The 17,362-nt window shown below is 46.0% G+C and overlaps 1 protein-coding gene across 18 annotated transcripts in view; it reads right to left on the bottom strand.

Annotated features, from left to right (window-relative positions):
- LOC126524372 (uncharacterized) overlaps window positions 1-17,362 on the bottom strand; it is a 248,910-nt gene that overhangs the window by 114,870 nt on the left and 116,678 nt on the right. For 2 of the 18 annotated variants that reach the window (XM_055067271.2, XM_055067272.2), the window contains exon 2: window positions 4,905-4,932. The exons of the other annotated variants lie outside the window; for them this stretch is intronic. The gene's annotated coding sequence lies outside the window, so the exon portion shown is untranslated. The remainder of the gene's footprint in view (window positions 1-4,904; window positions 4,933-17,362) is intronic. 18 annotated transcript variants of the gene reach the window in all.

Raw genomic sequence — 17,362 nt, 5'->3', positions numbered from 1 at the left:
GTTTTGGCAAGCGTTTCGTGTATCAAGAGGCGTATATTTTGCTCTGTGGTGTTTCCCCACTCCCCCGCTATCCACGGTGGCGACGCTTTGCATCGTGACAAAGCCGGCAGTGCAAAGTTTCTTTCTGTCGTTCTTGTTTTCCCCACTTCTCCGAGCATTCTTTGCCTTCACGCATCGTCGCTCGCGAGGAGAAACGCTATACGTAGCCGGTGACGGATGCCGCTTCATTTCCATAAGCTGCCACGTGCACAAGCTTGGAAGAAAGCGTGGGACACTTCTCGAGTGCGCCGCTCGCTCCCTCGATACCCTCGACTGGCGCCCGAAAAAACCCACGAGCTCACGCCAAAACACTCATACGCACTCGCCTATGCGCAGCAATACGCGCCAGCAGAGATAAAAGCGGGCGCACTGCCACCTAATTATTTCACAAGCTAACCCAGCGGTAGAAAACACTCACTTCAATAGTTATCTCTTAGTCTCCTTTGTTGTCTTTGACTAATCTCAGGAAACTCGTCTTCATCTGCTATTATCGTCGCAGAGCTTTCTGTTCGGTATGCGTGCACAATTCTTGCGTATGTTGTTGTTTATCTGTCTTAGGGTTTCTATTTTTTTTCCTTCAATAAACTTCAGAAGCGCAGAAAATGCTGAAGTGCAGGGACGGTTGAGGCAAAAAAAAAAGTAATAAAAGGGAGAATGGAAATAAAAAAAAAAAGGGAAGCCTGTCCACGTTGTTTCTTTATTGCTTTCGATTCATCGCGAGGTCATGGTTGGTAAGGTCATGTGGCTGTTCAGGTGGTGAGGCTGGGAGCGCTCACGTTTATTCTTTTCATTTTGCTTCGGAATGGCGAAAAAAAAAAACGTACTGCCTAATTTGGTGATGCTCTTGCTCAACCTTGGAATATGACCTCACAGGCACTGTGAATGATCAGTACGTTAAAAAAGTAAAAATAAACATGCGCATGTACTGCAGCAACGCATAAACGCGATAATTTTACCGCACTGTGGGAGTTGCTCAACTCTTTGTATAAAGTAGATATAAAATGTATGTAAGCAAAGTACCAAGTAAGAGGCGTCATGTTCTTTTAGGGGCAACCGGTACATGGCGCTACTCCGAGGTACGTGTTTCGCACTGGTCAGAGGCATAGAGGATACCTTTTTGGTACTAACTTATTGCGCATAGATTTCAATAGCTTCAAGCAGAGCTTAACAGACTGAATTTCTAGATATTAAGGAATGTTGCGACAACGCAGACGGGGGATTCTTATGGGATATTCCCAAGCACGAGGGCGTAGACCATATATTCGTAAAGTTGCTGAGATTGATATACAGAGTGCTTTCTTTCAGCTGCACGAATTTTTTTAATATTGCCTATGGCGGATAGCACAATTCTAACCGTTCATCTGAATTGCCCCACGAGGCGGTCATTACTTCTGCGAGAAATCAGAATGTTCACTTGAGTAAGTGATAGTAATTAACATATTGTCACGATACACCGGCCCATACGTCATACTGCAACGCTTGAGTGACGTGACATAAGTCACTACAAGAGTGACTGCGCACAACGCCGGTCACGCAGAACGGAAGTGGTGCACGTCGCCCGACTCAAACTGTACCACAATCGGGCTGTGGAGCCGAAGGAAAAGAGAGTATAGGTGTGCGCGAAGAGCTGGCCGCTGCCTGTTGGCCTTGCGTGACCGTCCTGGCCCGTGCTCTGCGCTATCCGTCTGTCATCGTGTAAATAAGCCCATTCCATCTATAACAATATTAATTATTTCACGCAATATATTTCAGTCCACGAATTATAGCCGCTGAGTTCAGATGGCGTATCCGCTTGGAACAAATTCTCTAGACAGCACCAGTTGCGAGATATTTTCCAAGTGTCAGCCCAAATGCATTCTTGTACCAGTTACTCTTGGGCATCGATGCATCAAAGAGCAGTTTCTTAAAAAATTTAAGTGGGTAATTATACCTTTTATTGAGAAGATGACTGTTAACCTGGTGCTATCGAACAAGTCAAGTCATATCCATAGTCAATGAAAACACCTGCATGGAGGAGGAGGAGGAAAAGAAGGAAGGAAAGGTAGGGAAGGCCAACCAGACGCACGTCGGGGTGTCACCCTGCGCAGCCCAAAGTGTTTAAGGCATGAACAGAAAGAAGGAAGAGGGAGGGAGAAATATACTTTCAATGTGAAGACGTGCGGTTATCCATCACCTCACTCCTACAATCGGTCACTGCAGCCACTGTATTTTATGAACCGTAGCAATGCCCGCGTCGCTTTGTAAGCCTGCGATGCGTGGGGCCCTAGTCCAAGAATATTTTTCTATGAAAGCGGTCTGCTGTCCTATAGGTTTAACACACTGCAAATAACATCGCGTGCGATGCCATAATGATGATGAAACCACAACACGTGTTTGGTCTTCTCTTCACAGTTGCCCGAGTCACAGATAGTTGCGTCCGACATTCCAGTAAGGAATAAGTAGGCTTTTGTAAAAGCCACACCTTACTAGAAGTGGCACAGTAGAGTTGCATCATGGCAGGAGAAGTGCGCTGGAATCTGCCTCTTCAACGTAGGATCAAGCCGGTCGAGACGACAGCTCGAAGCAATCGGGGTGTTCCACAAAGCCTTAATCTTGGTATGAGCAAGTAAGCGAAGACCTCTCGCTGTGTCTGTCCTTGACAAGAGTATGGGAACTGTCTGGGTTTCTTTATGGGCTGACCGGGTGGCATCGTAAGCAAGTTCATTACCGATGACAGTGCCTCGGCATGATGTCATGTCCGTTTATGAGAGCATGAAGGAGAAATTCTCTAGTCTCAAACATCATTTGTTCATATGCCTCGTTCATTAACAATAATTTAGACTGTCATAGAGCCACTGGGGAATGAAGCGACTTCGCAATTCCTGGCACTGTGAGGCGTACTTGTGGCTGTCGCAGGTGCCGCAGGGATAAGAGTGGTCTTGTTGCTGGTGTAAAGGCCGACAGAAGGCAGCCTTTATGTGTCGCAACAAGCTTTGATAGTTTGGCTTGAGGTCTTTGCGTTGGCAGAGGAGCAATGGGGTTGTGACAGAGATGTCGAATGTATGCTCTAAGGTTATCAGCTGGGATATATGTTGGACTCAAGTCGGCTGTAGCAATCACAATTTTTTCATGAGGCGAGGAGCACCACTGTAGTCCAAGGCACGTGCGTACAGCCTGGCCTTGTACACTTTCGAGGGTGCGGATATTTGTCTTGCAGTTGTTCGGCGAAACCGGCGAGCTGTACCGTAACAAGCCCAGAAAAAGTGTTCCGCACAGCTGCAGCACGGGCCGTTCTCCCAGGTTTTTAGGCACAGGAATTTCATTATATGAACAATCGAGATTAGTCTGTGCATCAGATAGATGCAGTGGGGGCTCCCTGAAAGGTATCTGTGAATAATCACACCTAAGAAGCGATGAAACTGGTGTGCGCCTGACTTGACTGGTGATTCTGACCATTGAGAAAAAACAGGGTATGGTGTCATTGTTCATGCGTAAACGCGGCTAACGCGTAATTTTGGGTGGACACTGAGACCTTGTTCGAAGATATATGAACAATTTAGGGTCGTTGACCGTTGAATCATTGAGCGCACTAGAAGACTAGCCTTCGCAAATGACCAAAAACTAATATAATCAGCGTATATTGATAGGTGAACTGACTTCGGTAATATTTCAGCAACGCTAATCATAGGCTGGTTAGAGAGAATTAGGCTCAGTGCCCCTCCTTGTGGGAGACCACCGTGCGTACTATAGTTAGTGGGTCTGTCTGGCCCGCACAAACAAGGACCTTCTCGTCAAATAGTCGCGGCTTCAATGAATCATTCAGCCACCGGTTCTAACAGCTTCAATTTACTTGAGGACTGCTTAATGTCTGGAGTAATCGAACGCCCCTTTTACATGAAGAAAAAGCGCCATTCATAAGCGCTTGAGCCAATTTTGTTGCTGTATTTATGTTGTGGCTTCAATAGCACTGCCTATTGACGATGTGCGTAGACGGAAACCTACTACAAAGTTGGGGTAGACATTGTGACGTTCAAGATGCCATTATAGGCCGTGTAAGGATAATTTCTTCTTATATCATTTTCGCTTTTCAACTTGCCAGGGCAACAGTGCGATATAATGTCAGGTTGAAAGGATGCCTTTCTGGTTTAAGTAGCGGTGCAAGGCGGCTTATCTTCCATTGCTGAAGAACAATTCCACCTTGTCATGAGTGGTTGTAGCAATTCAACAGCTCGTGCTTGAGCTGTTGAAAGGAAAGACTTACGCAAACATCTACCAATGTAATATCAAGTTCATAGTGTAGCAGAATGGCGCAACAATGAAAACTAGAGTACTGTGTGGCTGCAATAAATATTAGGTGGTGCGAAGAATGGTGGTGCGAACAGTGCGAAGTAATGGTGCCACCGCTAATTTTAACAAGGGCCATTTTGCTCCGAAAGTCACAGATATTGTCAAGGTTGGAAGCTGACCAAAGAATGGTGGGCCGCACGATTGGCTTTGGTGTCCAAAAGAAAAACCACAAATAAGGCAGCACAGCTTGGCATGAGTTTCGTCTCTTTTGAAGTAAGAGAAGCGGAGTGCAGAATTTGTTTAAAAAAACCGAGAACACTCGTAAAAAAATAATTAATGGCTAAAGTGCACCAATATCTGTACTGCAGAAAGCGTGTATACAGAATGGAGGAAGAGGTCACGAAATTGGCAGCCGAGTAGGTAGAGGGAAATGACAGAGTAAATAGAAAACAAGAAGTCACCGAAAAAAAGCAAGCGAAAGAGAAAGGATAAATTACATGCAAAGGATGAACAAAAATAAACGACCATGGAGGTTTACGAAAATGGTAATAAAGAAATCAGGAGGGAAAATTTGAACAATAATACAAAAAAGGCAGTACCTTTCAATTTGAGACCCGAGCTGGCTGCCTGCGGATAAAAATATCAAGTATAAAATATTTGCAACAGTATAAGGCATGTGTGCTTCAGCAAAAGTCCGGAAATGACTCAGCACATCGTAATGGAATGCCAAAATGCCAGAATACCCAGCAGTACACGTAGGAAGCTTCCTAATTTCAGAAGCGCTGGGAATCAAATAGAATTGAAGCATTAACTTATCAACAGTCCAGATAAGCAACAGTGGTCTAGAGTGTTTCGTAAAGAAAAAGCACTGAACAGCTTCTTAGAAATGGAGTCGTTACAGGCATAGGTAACGAACGGCACAATGCGAATATATTGGTTTTAATAAAAAGAGAAAATATGAACAAAATGTAGGCAACAAGCTAGTCTGTGATAGATTTAGTAAAACATCATTAGATCAACTAGGCTAGGTTACTATATGTTGTAGTGCTGCTTTGAAAGAGATGCAACTAAAATTATTGTCATCTTCCCCACATGTCTTCTCTTGCTGACGCCAACCAATGAAACCGACTGCATAGCAAAGACTCTTTGCATCATAAGCGATTATTTCATAACGTTTTGCTTCTGCTATCAGCATATAGATTGCACGCGCTACATGCTTTACATTTCAGCTCATCATGAGTTGGTAAAGTTCACGAAGCAATGATGAACTCTTTCTTGAGTACCATTGCAACTGCAATACTTTATTAATGAAAGAAAGATTTGCAATCATTGCTCTTAGCAACAACAAAAACAATAGCTACGAATGAGATTGATTGTAATCTTCTCTGCGTTAGATTACGCTCATTAGCAGTGCACAGGTGCACGACAACTACGGCAAGCACGCTCATGCAGTTTTTGCTTTGCCTTGGTTACACATCATTAGGTTTCGACGAGTTTTTTCTGGAAGCTCTGGCCGGAATTTTTTCTGCATTGGTCCTACCCGTGCACGAGACGACCTCGGCTGAAGACTCTCTCAATTAAGGGGCCGCACGGATGTTGATGTTGTAATATTGGAACACCTTGCGGTACCTAATGACGCCAGAGCACTACCTCGACCTGCTCGCCTGGGTTGTCCATTAGGCTCGGCGCTGTGGTGTTGCTAGCGCTTGTAGACGGTGGTCAGAGCAAGGACGGCACAAACAAATGAACGAACAAAGAAACAAACCAACAAATAAAGAAACAAAGAACCCTTGCCAGCTATTCTGTGTATGGAGACGTGCATGAGCCCGTAAGGCCAAACATCTTTGTTGCCACCTGCGAACTTCATTTCTGGCCATCGCAAATACGCAGTGTCCTGGCTAAGATCAAATTCTTTTGCTTATTCGATAACGTGCATTAGCTCATTAAACATTAAAAAAATTTTGCAGTATGCCGAAGCCTACTACGTGACACGTTTGCTGCCGTATTCGTATATTGTTCTCCAATTGATTTAGAGCTTGGCCTACGTTAGCTGGGAGAGTTCTAGGCATACCGCCTGCTACGTTCATGTGAGATATAAACCTTTTCTTAAAACGTGCATTCCAGTTACCGCTTTTGCCGCTTGTGCAAGCGTATCTGGCACTCCTCCTGCTCTTTACGTCTTTCTAATTAATAAATCCGTCGGCCATTTGGTCTTTTTCGTCATGAACCACCGTTACACAAACAACTACTTTATTTCAGAAAGGAGAGGCAATCATGTTTGTTCGTTCAATAATGTGGACCTGACAGCCTGTCTATGCTTCCACATTTTGAGCTGATAAAGAATTACAACGTTCTTAAAGTGCCCGCGGCGGTTGAACACCGCAGGGGAGTGCCGAATACGAAGGTAACAAAAGGCGACGTGCTCCGTCTGTCTGCTAACTTCATCTCGTGTCACGTCTTTCGCGCCACAGTACAGCAATTTCAGTTAGTACTAACTATCCCATATTCCTCTTATGCCAAGAATGAAGCTCCGATAATAAAGATCAGTGCGCGAGCAGCAGCAGAAGCGTAGAGCAGAAGACAACCAATGTATTTCCAATGACGACAACCAATGCTGACGAAGTTTCTTCTGAATGCTCGCTGATTGGGAACTAAAACTAGCTTAGAATCTAAAATGAAAGTCTTGAGACTAGGTGAGCAGCACTGCACGACCACTTATGACTGAATTCAGTTGCCAGTTGAGAACAATGAATGCTTGGAGACTGCGCGTGATTCGACGTGCAGTTTCTACGACCTACAATGCGGTCGCTACCTTCTGCCACGTGCAGTCGAACACACAATCCGAGGTGCGCAAAAAGGAAGCCGCGCATAACCTTCGTGTTTGTGTTTTAAAGAATAGCGAAAGTGGAGCTTGGCTGTGCGCTCATATGAATAGAAACTCATTGGAGACTCCGGGTGGGTCATCGAAATTCCCGTTTTCTTTCTCCCTGTTTCTTATCACTTTCCTCAATGAAAATTTCTTTTTTTTTTTCAATCAGGGGGTAGTTTTGCGGAACTATGAATTTTTTTCCCTTGACACTGTCAAACGCAAGCAGCAACAGCCACACAAATTATTTCTCACTAAATACTTTCTTGCGGACGAGTTGGTTCGTACTTGCATAATAAACGGGCTGCGCAAGGTGCACAAGAAAAGAAAAAGAGGAGAATACAGATAGCAGACTACCGCCTTTATTTCATGAAACGACAGAAAGCCTTCCTACAGCACTTGAACGCGTCCTCTACAAGGGCCCGAAGTGCAGCTACGAGTCATCTTCCCCGCATCCTCGCCAGTTGTCTCATGCACGATGGGTGGGACTATGTGAGCAGGCACCGGACCAGCAAAGAGTCATCCGTGATGGTGTGGAAGGCCTAATGCCAACTTTGAGAGAGAAGGAAGTTCCCAGGCACCCTGTTGGTTTTGCCGTCAACGCACTTAAGAATGAAAAATTTATGGTGCTTATGTCGGATAAGGAGGAAGGCTTCGTTGTCTTGCCAGGAGAACAGTTTCAGGATAAAATGCTAGAGGTCGTGCGGAGAAATTTCAAGCCTGTGCAATTTTTATCCAAAGAAGTACAAAAAGGGGTACAAAGTTACTGAAGGAACTGAAGCTGGACGCTCTCAACAAGGCCATGGCAATAATAGAAGGTGGGTCGCTCCATTCATTTTTCACCAGCAAGACTCACAAGTTCAAATACCCGCTTCGCCTAATTGTGTCCGAGAAGGACAGCTGGCAAAGAATGGAATCGGGATACGTGCATTACCTACTAAGCTGCATTGCCATCCATGACCATATTTTGGCGCGAAGTTCTCTTGAAGTAGGGAACTCGATAAGCGTTAACTTCATCAATCGACGTAGAAAATATATTTTCTTCAATAAGACATGATACTCTTTTCGGAGCAACCCGGGAAGCAATCGGCGTATTTTGGAAGCTTAATTTCCAAAATAAGTTTTGCATCTTCGCCAACAGCTTGTTAGAACTTCTGAAGTTCCATCAAGAAACAACAGTGATCAGCCACCCGGGCAGCTTCCAAGTCCACAAAGCGGGTATATGTAGAGTTACTCTGTGGCGCCAGTCGTGAGTGACATTTTTCTCTCAGCCTTCCACAAGCACCTGAGAGAGGACCTGCCCAATTTGAACGCCGCGGCCACTTTAAGTTATGTCGATGACTACTTAGTTGTTCTCGAACAGATTCCAGATGAAAAGAGTGTGGGCTACTTTGAAAGCTGTTCTGTAGGCCTTCATCAGGCGTACGACTTGAATTTTACAGGCCAACGGCCTTTGAAGAACAAAATTCATTTCTTGGACTAGCGGACTCGATTTGCCGAGAAGCATATCGGTTGGACGTATAACCTGAAAACCGGGTCGCGGGATCGAATCCCGGCCATGGCAGCCGCATTTCGAAGGGGACGAAATGCGAAAACACCCGTGTACGTAGATTTAGGTGCGCCTTAAAGAACCCCAGGTGGTGAAAATTTCCGGAGTCCCCCACTACGACGTGCCTCATAATCAGATCGTGGTTTTGGCACGTAAAACCCGATAATTTAAATTAATTTTTTTAATAACCTAAGAACCAAGAAAGGCCTCATATCTTAAGAAAGTGCACACACTAAGCTCGTAAAAAGGAGTATGTTCTGTCAACCTGCGCAGCGGCCCTGAAAAAGTCCTGTCCGCACCAGATGCAGCAGAGCATCAACACCCAAGTGGAATGTCTATGTGGAGCCGGTTATCTCTCACAGCTTAATGCACCTGAGAGTCTGCTTCAAAAGTACAAGTAACGCAGCCGTAAGGTGAAGTAAATGGAGAAGCAGGCAATTAAACTTATCCCGTACATGCCCAATATCGCCCATAATGTCAACAAGGTCGCGAGCAGATACCGTGTGAAGATAGTGTTTTCAATGCCTTGCGAGCTAGGACGGATGTCCAAACAGAAAATTTTTGCGTGCGCCAACAAGCATGCAACATTTCTCACTAATTGTACCTCCGCTGTTGTTTACCGTATTCCTCCAGGACTTACCCGCCTGAACTTCAAGGTGTACTGCAGTCTGCAGACAACGACTCACAACTATGGGCCGTCCAGCAGGCCCGGGCTGCGCTCGAAAAGCACAAGCCTCATGACCCACTACAAACGGGCCCAACTAGGCTAGTGCAGAGAAGGGTATAACCCCGGGTCGACGCTTGGCCAGCGTCACGACGCGTTAAACCGTCGTTTGCCGGCACTTTATTATAGTTATCCCTATCCTATCCTACCGTATTCCTTTATCTTGTGGGAGAGTGTGCATCGGTCAAACGGGGCGTTGTATTAATGACCGCAGGTGAGAGGGCAGTCTGGCTGTAAGGAGTAACAATTTAGATTTTCGTTGTCAGAGTTGTGGCTGCTAACTGGTGTTAAATCAAATTGCGGTCGTGGCAAAAGCACGTCAAAAGACAGGAAGGGGAAATGATTGAAGCTTTCTTCATCAGGCACTACACGGACAGGTGCGTAAGCACGCCTTCGATGTTACTGTAAGAGAATGAAGTTGCTTTTGTCGGTGGTATTATATGAGTTTCGAAGTTTTTGCATTCCATTGGTCAAGCCGTTTGCATCATCATGTGCTTTTCTGTTCTTACTGGCGTCAGTTATTTTTACTTCGCATGTGCCTTTCGTAAAGTGCTTTTTGTTAGTTTTCTTGTGTGTACTGTTTATCTGTTGTTTTTGTTAGTTTTTTCCCACTTCAGTCTTTTTTTTTTGGTTGCGCTGCTCACCCATATTTAACAGGGTCTAAAGGGCGAGCTTGTCCCCGTCACATTAATCTTTTTTTCGCTAGTGAAAGATATTGCGCAGAGTTCGTGTCGGTTCTGGCAGATTTATTGTCGAGTTTTCAGCGCATCAGGGTGGCGGAGGTGATTAGGTTACTTACATGAAAGCTTTCCGTCGTTTCATCAAGTAATGTTGGTAGTCTGCGCTCTGCCCTGTCCTGTTTTTGTTTTCGTGTGCATCTTGCGCAGTACAATTATAATGCAGAGTTCTCACATTAATTCCACACATTCAGTGCCTCAAAATTCTCGTTCATGTGACATTACGCGACATCAACTAGAATAACTGTGCGGCACGTCCGTCTTTTCAATATGCCGCATGAAGAAACAAATGTGAAAACAAAACAGTAAAACTCGTCGAACGTAATTTTGCTATGAAGAAGGTACACGCCTTGTGAAAGTCAAACCAGCACACTCAAAGGATGACGAAAGATGTGCCCTTGTGCCCTTCGGTGTCTGCCCGATCTCAGAAGCCATACATTATGATTCTTTGCTTGTAGGACAGGTGGCGCAACAATTGAGCGGCTCGCTTCTGATCGGTGCTCGATTTACGGCTGCCGCGAGAAATGGGTCTCGCACCCATTCGAGCAGTTGCCGTGCGTTGATGCCGCTTTTCGTCAATCTTTCTCGCGACAGCCTCGCTCGCGTGTCGCGCGCGTTTTCGTCGCTAGTGTGGACGTACCTTTATGCTATCCCATTAAAGAACAGAGCAGTGGCTGAGCTAGATGCCAACTGAAAGCGTCCTTCACTAACGTGGACACGTAATGATGCTGGCGGGTAGAAGAAACAACGGGAATCACTGTCGGTGCTCGCGACACCAACGGGCCTGTCAGAAGCAGCCAACGTCGGATTGAGTTAAAGATACGGGCCCTGCCTGCGCTTCTCAAACACCCCTCCATGCTTCCGCAAAAGCAGTGGCGGTACATTTGCAAGCGACGTATCCTGTTGCCAAGTTATTTGCCGGCGAAGTGCTAAAACAGGAGCCGTCACGGCGCGGCGTTCGCTGGGGAGCAGTGCTCGAAATATTGCCAGGCTTTGTCGGGGCGCTTTCCTTATTGGTGCGTCGAAAAGCATTCACCTGAACGAGGCTCCGCTGGCAGAACTACCATTCGTTGCAGAGCGAGATTTGGGCATCCTTCTATTAGGCTGTCTTTCCGCGAAGAAAGGCACGAAGCACAACAAAACAGCAAGAGTGCGAGCGAAACGATTCGCTTGTCAGAGCCACTGCTTCCCTAGCAAGCCGCGCTACAGAGTGCGTGTCGAAATGCTATCGCGGCAGGGATCACGGCGGAATCGTAAGATGTGACGCCACAAATGTCACGCTTACCCCAACGGCAAGCCGGGTCATCTGCTTTTCTTTTCCTAATCCACTGCAAAACCGGTCGTCATGCTCACGAGATTGGGCGACGCCACGCTAGCTTCTTGTGGGCAATAGTAGACCCCTATATATATATATATATATATATATATATATATATATATATATACATATTCCTTCTCATTTCTAATGCCACACATTTAATGCGACCGCAGTTAGCAGCTAGCCACAGTAATTCAAATCAAATTCTGTGGTTTTGCGTGGCGTAACCACGGTGTGATTAAGATGCACGTCGTGGTGGGTGAATTTGGTTTAATTTTGACACCTTTGGATTTGTTAATTGTCATTGAAATGTAAGTGCATGAGTGTTTTTGGACCTGCCCGTGGTAAAAAATTCGGCCAATTTGGCCGTTAATCGAACCCGAGACCTTGTCCTTAGCAGCGCAATGCTATAGCCCCTATAAGCCACCTTGGCCTTAGAGGCGGGCAAGGCTATGTCTGTCCGTCTTTTCGGTTGCGCCATCATCCATGGTGGATGGGGGGTGCGATGTGAGTGGCACACACAGGACTCAGCAAGGCGCGACGAGCACAAATGTTTCACCGTGCATCTCAGGGAAAGTCCTCAAATATCATGAAGCGCCATGGAAAGTCAGCAACTAGAGCAATCCGTCGACCTTCTACGCCGTCGTCTTCAAGTACTTGTCATCAGACCTACTTCTTATGATATGCTCAGTTCTCCTCTGTTATGCATTGGTTGCTTTGCATGGACTGAGGCCGACAGTGCCTAGGCTACCTCATTTATATACGCTATACAACCAAATATAAAAAGGAAGATCATAAGCTTCGCCTTTACAACAAAACAAACGGAAATAAAGATTCGCCAACCAGTGGTCATCCTTATGTCAGAGCGCATCTGGCAGCCCGGTAGCGAATCAGTGCCTTATCACGGAGCGTGGAATCTGGTTCATTCGCGCGGGCATCTGTGAGCCACGTCGAGTCTGAGAGGGGCGGTGTCACTGCATGCACTTCGGTGGACACGGCTGGCAGGGTCGCCTGCAGGGGATAGCGATGCTGTGTGTATCACACAAACAAACAATTCTTGAGGAGAAGGCGTCCACCACTGTGACAGCTCGCACATGTTTCATCATGAGTTCAGAGTGGTCTCTGAGCGTAATCTAAAAGGGTACATTAAAAGGCTTTGTGGCGCCAGGACATCGACGTGATCGCCTTAGGAAAGACGACAAGGTCAGGCGAGGTCACGAGCGACGTGGGAGCTTAGCTGGCGCTGTAGACCGAAAAAATGAAAATTGGTTTAGTTTCAGTTCCGGTGCTGGAGCAACGTCGCGTTGACTCTCTCTCTCTCTCTCTCTCTCTCGTGTGCTCTACAATTGGTTATCGTGGACGTCTAGATCAACGCAGAACTTGTGCCTGGTAACAATGAGCTGCACAAAAAGGAAGTGGAGCCATGTCGAACACCGACAACGAACACCAGCAAGCCTTGACCAACCCGGAAGCCGCTGAGCCCGCTTAAACCGCTGCGGTTGTCGCGAACGTCCTCCGCGTGCCAGAATTTCGGGAGCAAAACCTGACGGCGTGGTTCATCCAAGCAGAGGCCAATTTCAAACTCTCGCGGATAACGTCGCAGACCCACAAGTACCTCCTTGTGGTCGACGCGCTTCCTGAAGTTCGGCCGTCATCGACAAGATTGCCGAACTTCTTTCGTTCGCACACACCCTCCCAGCGTCGATTTATGATGCAATCAAGGCCGCTATACTGGATCGTGCAGCTACGCCGGAACGCTAACGAATACAACATCTACTCTCATTCGAACAACTACGCAATCATCGCGTAAGCCAGTTATTGCGCCGAGTGCTTAACCTTCTCGGCCCACGCGCTTCCACCACGGACAACGTCCTTGTACATGAGCTATTTCTTCAGCGCTCGCCCACCCAAACCCACATGGCCACTGCTTCAACCCTGGATCTGTCACATCTCAGTGCACTGGCCGACAAGGTCATTGCAATTGTCAATTCACTTCTTTGTGTTTGCAGCTATGATGCCGGCGTGAGCGTCGCACACTGCGCATTCTTTACCTCCAAACCGGCCAGAGACAGCACCGAGAACATTCTCCGTCGCAGAGCTGCGCGATAGACCGTACGAGGTCCTGGTTGCGAATACTCATAGGAACGTCTCTTCTCGTTCCTCTCGTCATTTCCGCTCTCTATCTCGTCAACGCGGTGCATCCTGCGAGCTCCAGCGCTAAAGTGAAGCGGATCATCCAGCCACCTGCTGGTATCACCACCGTTTTGCGCCGCAAATACGTCGCTTCCTTCTTGCTTGCACTTGGTAGAGAAACCGTCCGACCGAACGCTAACGGCGACGAGCGGTCACGGCGCCACCCAAAGTCGCCTCTTCTATGTCATCGATAAGGTCACTGCGTAACACTTCCTGATCGACAGGGATGCAAAGGTCAGCGATCTACCTGCTACACGAGCCGATCGCACAGCTGCTCCCAGTCTGCACTTGCAAGACGTGAATGAAACTCGAATTCCGGTATTTCGACAGCGCTCGTTCACACTTAACCTGGGCCTGCGAAGAGCGTTCCGAGGGTTGGTCATGGTTGGCGACATTAGTTCTACCATTATCTGTGCTAATTTCCTCACAGATCATGGCCTCATTGTGCACATCAAAGGACAACGTCTCCTGGACGAGACAACCTATCTCTCGGTGCAAGGCCTTGCTGCACCGGAAACCATAGATTTATAGCTCTCTTGTGTTATGGTTTCCAAAGGACCCTTTTTGGCTTTGTTACGAGAATTTTCCGAACTCAACGCATCGTCCAACTGCCAAAATCCCGTCTGCTACGACGTGCGAACCCACATCATCACGTTCAGACCTCTTGCATTCTTGCGGCCACGTCGACTAGCTCCTGACAAGCTCAAGGTTGCACGTGCAGAGTTCGAGCACATGTTGAAATTTTGCATTATCTGGGCGTCCACCAGTAAGTGGCGACTCCACTCCACATGGTGCCTAAGAAATTGGGTGACTGGAAGCCATGTGAAGATGACAGATGTCTCAATGCTAAGATTATTTCGGATCGGTATCCTTTGCCAAACATACAAGATTTCCCCGTCACTGTGCACGGCGCCAATGTCTTCGCAAAGTTATTGCCCGCGCCTACCACCAAATTCCCGTGGCTGAGCAAGACATACCTAAGACGGCCATTACAACGCAATTAATAGTGTCGTTAATTATTAGCCCTAGTAAATCAACCCGATTATCTTACTCTGTTATGAGTTCTGTATGCGTGGAATTGCTGACATATTATAATTGTTCTTGCTGGATCGAACGCTCAATCGGATGCTGTGTCGGATGCAGTATACTGTTGTATTGCATAATGGGATTCTGTGTCGTTAATGCTGAGAAAGTACAGAAAGCTGTTCTGTGGGCTGCCAATTATCTGAAGGCATTTTAAAATAAGATACGACAAGCTACCGCCTACGCTATAGGGGGCGACGTTCCTGGTTTAATTAAACCATCAGTCACAGCATCGCATCCGTCAATCCTGATATTTTGTTGATCAGTGCTGTACAGGACGTCAAGACGAACGTCCTTTCTTCAGTTTATTCGCATATGGTTACTAATGACACTGTAAGCCACATGCGCCTATAGCATTAAAAAACATACAGGACGCACAATTTAATGACTACCAACACGACCACTTTGCGGTAACAAACCGTATGATGTATATATATATATATATATATATATATATATATATATATATATATATACACATATTTCAGTATAGCCGCGCTGTAGAAACTGCAAGAGACAAGGTTGCATTAGAAGCAGTTCAACATATTTGACAGACTCATCCATTAACCAGAATACAAGTCCTTATATACACGTATAATAAAAAATACTTTAGGGAGAGTACGTTGTTTGCATAGGCTTCCGTAGATACCAGTGGTAAAGAAGATTCTTTTTCCGGTATAAGTGCGGCTAGGAACTCTCGGTTTTTAATCATGTTCTTCAAAACTTGTAGAGCCTTCATTCTAGTTTGCTTGCTATATATCTAGCCACAGAAAATGCCTTGAGGGCTACATACGTTAGGATAACTCTAACGCATACTTTTGTAGAGCAAATGTAATTTTCGCGCCATAAGCTTTAAATAAGCATGCCGCAAGAGGAACATTACAAGGCATGAAACCGTTATTCATGACAGACCGATTCAATGAATTCGTTGTATGTGTGGGATCGCAGTATATGTTCATACAAAAAGAATGCGTGTAGTGAAGTCTAGGTATACATTGTTGCGATGGCGAATACACTTACAATCTGTGCCCGATTGGAGCAGGCGAATAGTAAATCAGGAACGGAAACAACAATAAATCTGATAAGCATGTTTTGCTTCGTTTTTACATTTGAGCCTATGCTGGCGAGCTCGCGCTACGAAGCACTAACTCCCATTCGTAACCCACGACAGCCACAGAACGCAGAGTCGTTAGCAAAATGGCGAATATGCCCCGCAGTCACTGTTAATCACAAGAACTGGACCCCTGCTTGTCGCGCAGTGCGTGCGTAGTGTAAGTCATGCCACGTAGAATGTTTTACCGCGATCTCAGTGCGCATTTCTCGACCATTGTTTTATGATCCGTCCATTTCTGGTTTTATTTTTGGCAGGGATCGGCATTCAGACATGCCAAGCTACAATGGACTCCCATTCGCTAAACGAAAACCCTAAACTATGCAAAAATTGAAAAGAAGCATTGCCAAGCATTTATTTCTCAAATTGCGAAAGCCACTTTCTCTGCATTTTTTTTTTCGCTGTATCCTCCGGGAAAAGGGGTGTGGGGAGACCACCTAATCAAAATAAGTAGTTGAGCAGCAGCAGAGCTCCTTACCAAGTGGCTTTGTTTTTCGAAAAGCACGCATAGAGCAAGGCTTGGAAGGAGTTCTATACCTTCAGCTTGCACAGAACAAAGAGAAAAATAAACAGCCCTGTCCCGACGGATCTACATATACTTTTGTTCTCTTGTTTTTAATCAGCGGCTCATATAAGATGTAAAGGTTTGAGTGCCCCCGAGGGAGCGCTATGCGAAGGCTGGATTGCAAGACCCATCTCTAGCAGTAAAATATAATACATCGCTAACTCCAAGACTAGAAGTTCGGGCGCGTCTACGTCTTATCACTACCGAGGGACACTCTCAGCAACGAAACTTTTCTTGCTGCTTATTGCGCTGTCGCTGTAAAGTCTGCAACGAACTCTATTGCGTTCTGCTTGAGCAAAATCTAGATCTAGTTGGCACACGAGATTGTGGGTACTAATATAACAATTTGGACGGGGCCTCTTCGCGAAATCGCCGAAACATGTCTCACCGGTGGCGCCTTAGCTTCCCTTGCGGAAACTCTCACGTTTGCTTTGATGCAGTGGCAACTGCGTCTTCTTTGGGTGGTTACTGAGGTGCACATAAGCAGCGGTGGCCTCTATTTCGAAACTATATGAGAAACATATAAGCGAAGCCTCTCTACCTACTCTTAGCGCGCTGCAAATAAAACGAAAGGATTGGATTTGTTCACAGTTTGCCAGGAACAGCAGCCACCGAGTAACGCATAGCTTGTATAAATTTCAAACAATCAAAACCAATAAATCTCTCGCATTCATAAGATGGTTTAAAAACTCTTCATGTTTAGAAGCGCTTGGATTTAAAGTGGACGAAAGCATCAACCGGTCAGTAGTCGAGATAAGTGAGACAGGTTTAGAGTATTGGAGGGAAAAAAGCAGAGAGGAGTTTGATACGACCAGATCATTTAGCGGCATAGGTAGCGAGTGGTAGAAGGTAGATAGAGAAGTTTTTAGGAAGAGAAAAAAAAGAACATAAGGAGATGCATACAAAGCTGC

This window comes from Dermacentor andersoni, chromosome 3 (assembly GCF_023375885.2).
Source record: "Dermacentor andersoni chromosome 3, qqDerAnde1_hic_scaffold, whole genome shotgun sequence".
Lineage (NCBI taxonomy): Eukaryota > Metazoa > Arthropoda > Arachnida > Ixodida > Ixodidae > Dermacentor > Dermacentor andersoni.
The sequence above is the reverse complement of the archived record's forward strand: the minus strand, read 5'-3'. Positions and strand labels throughout refer to the sequence as shown.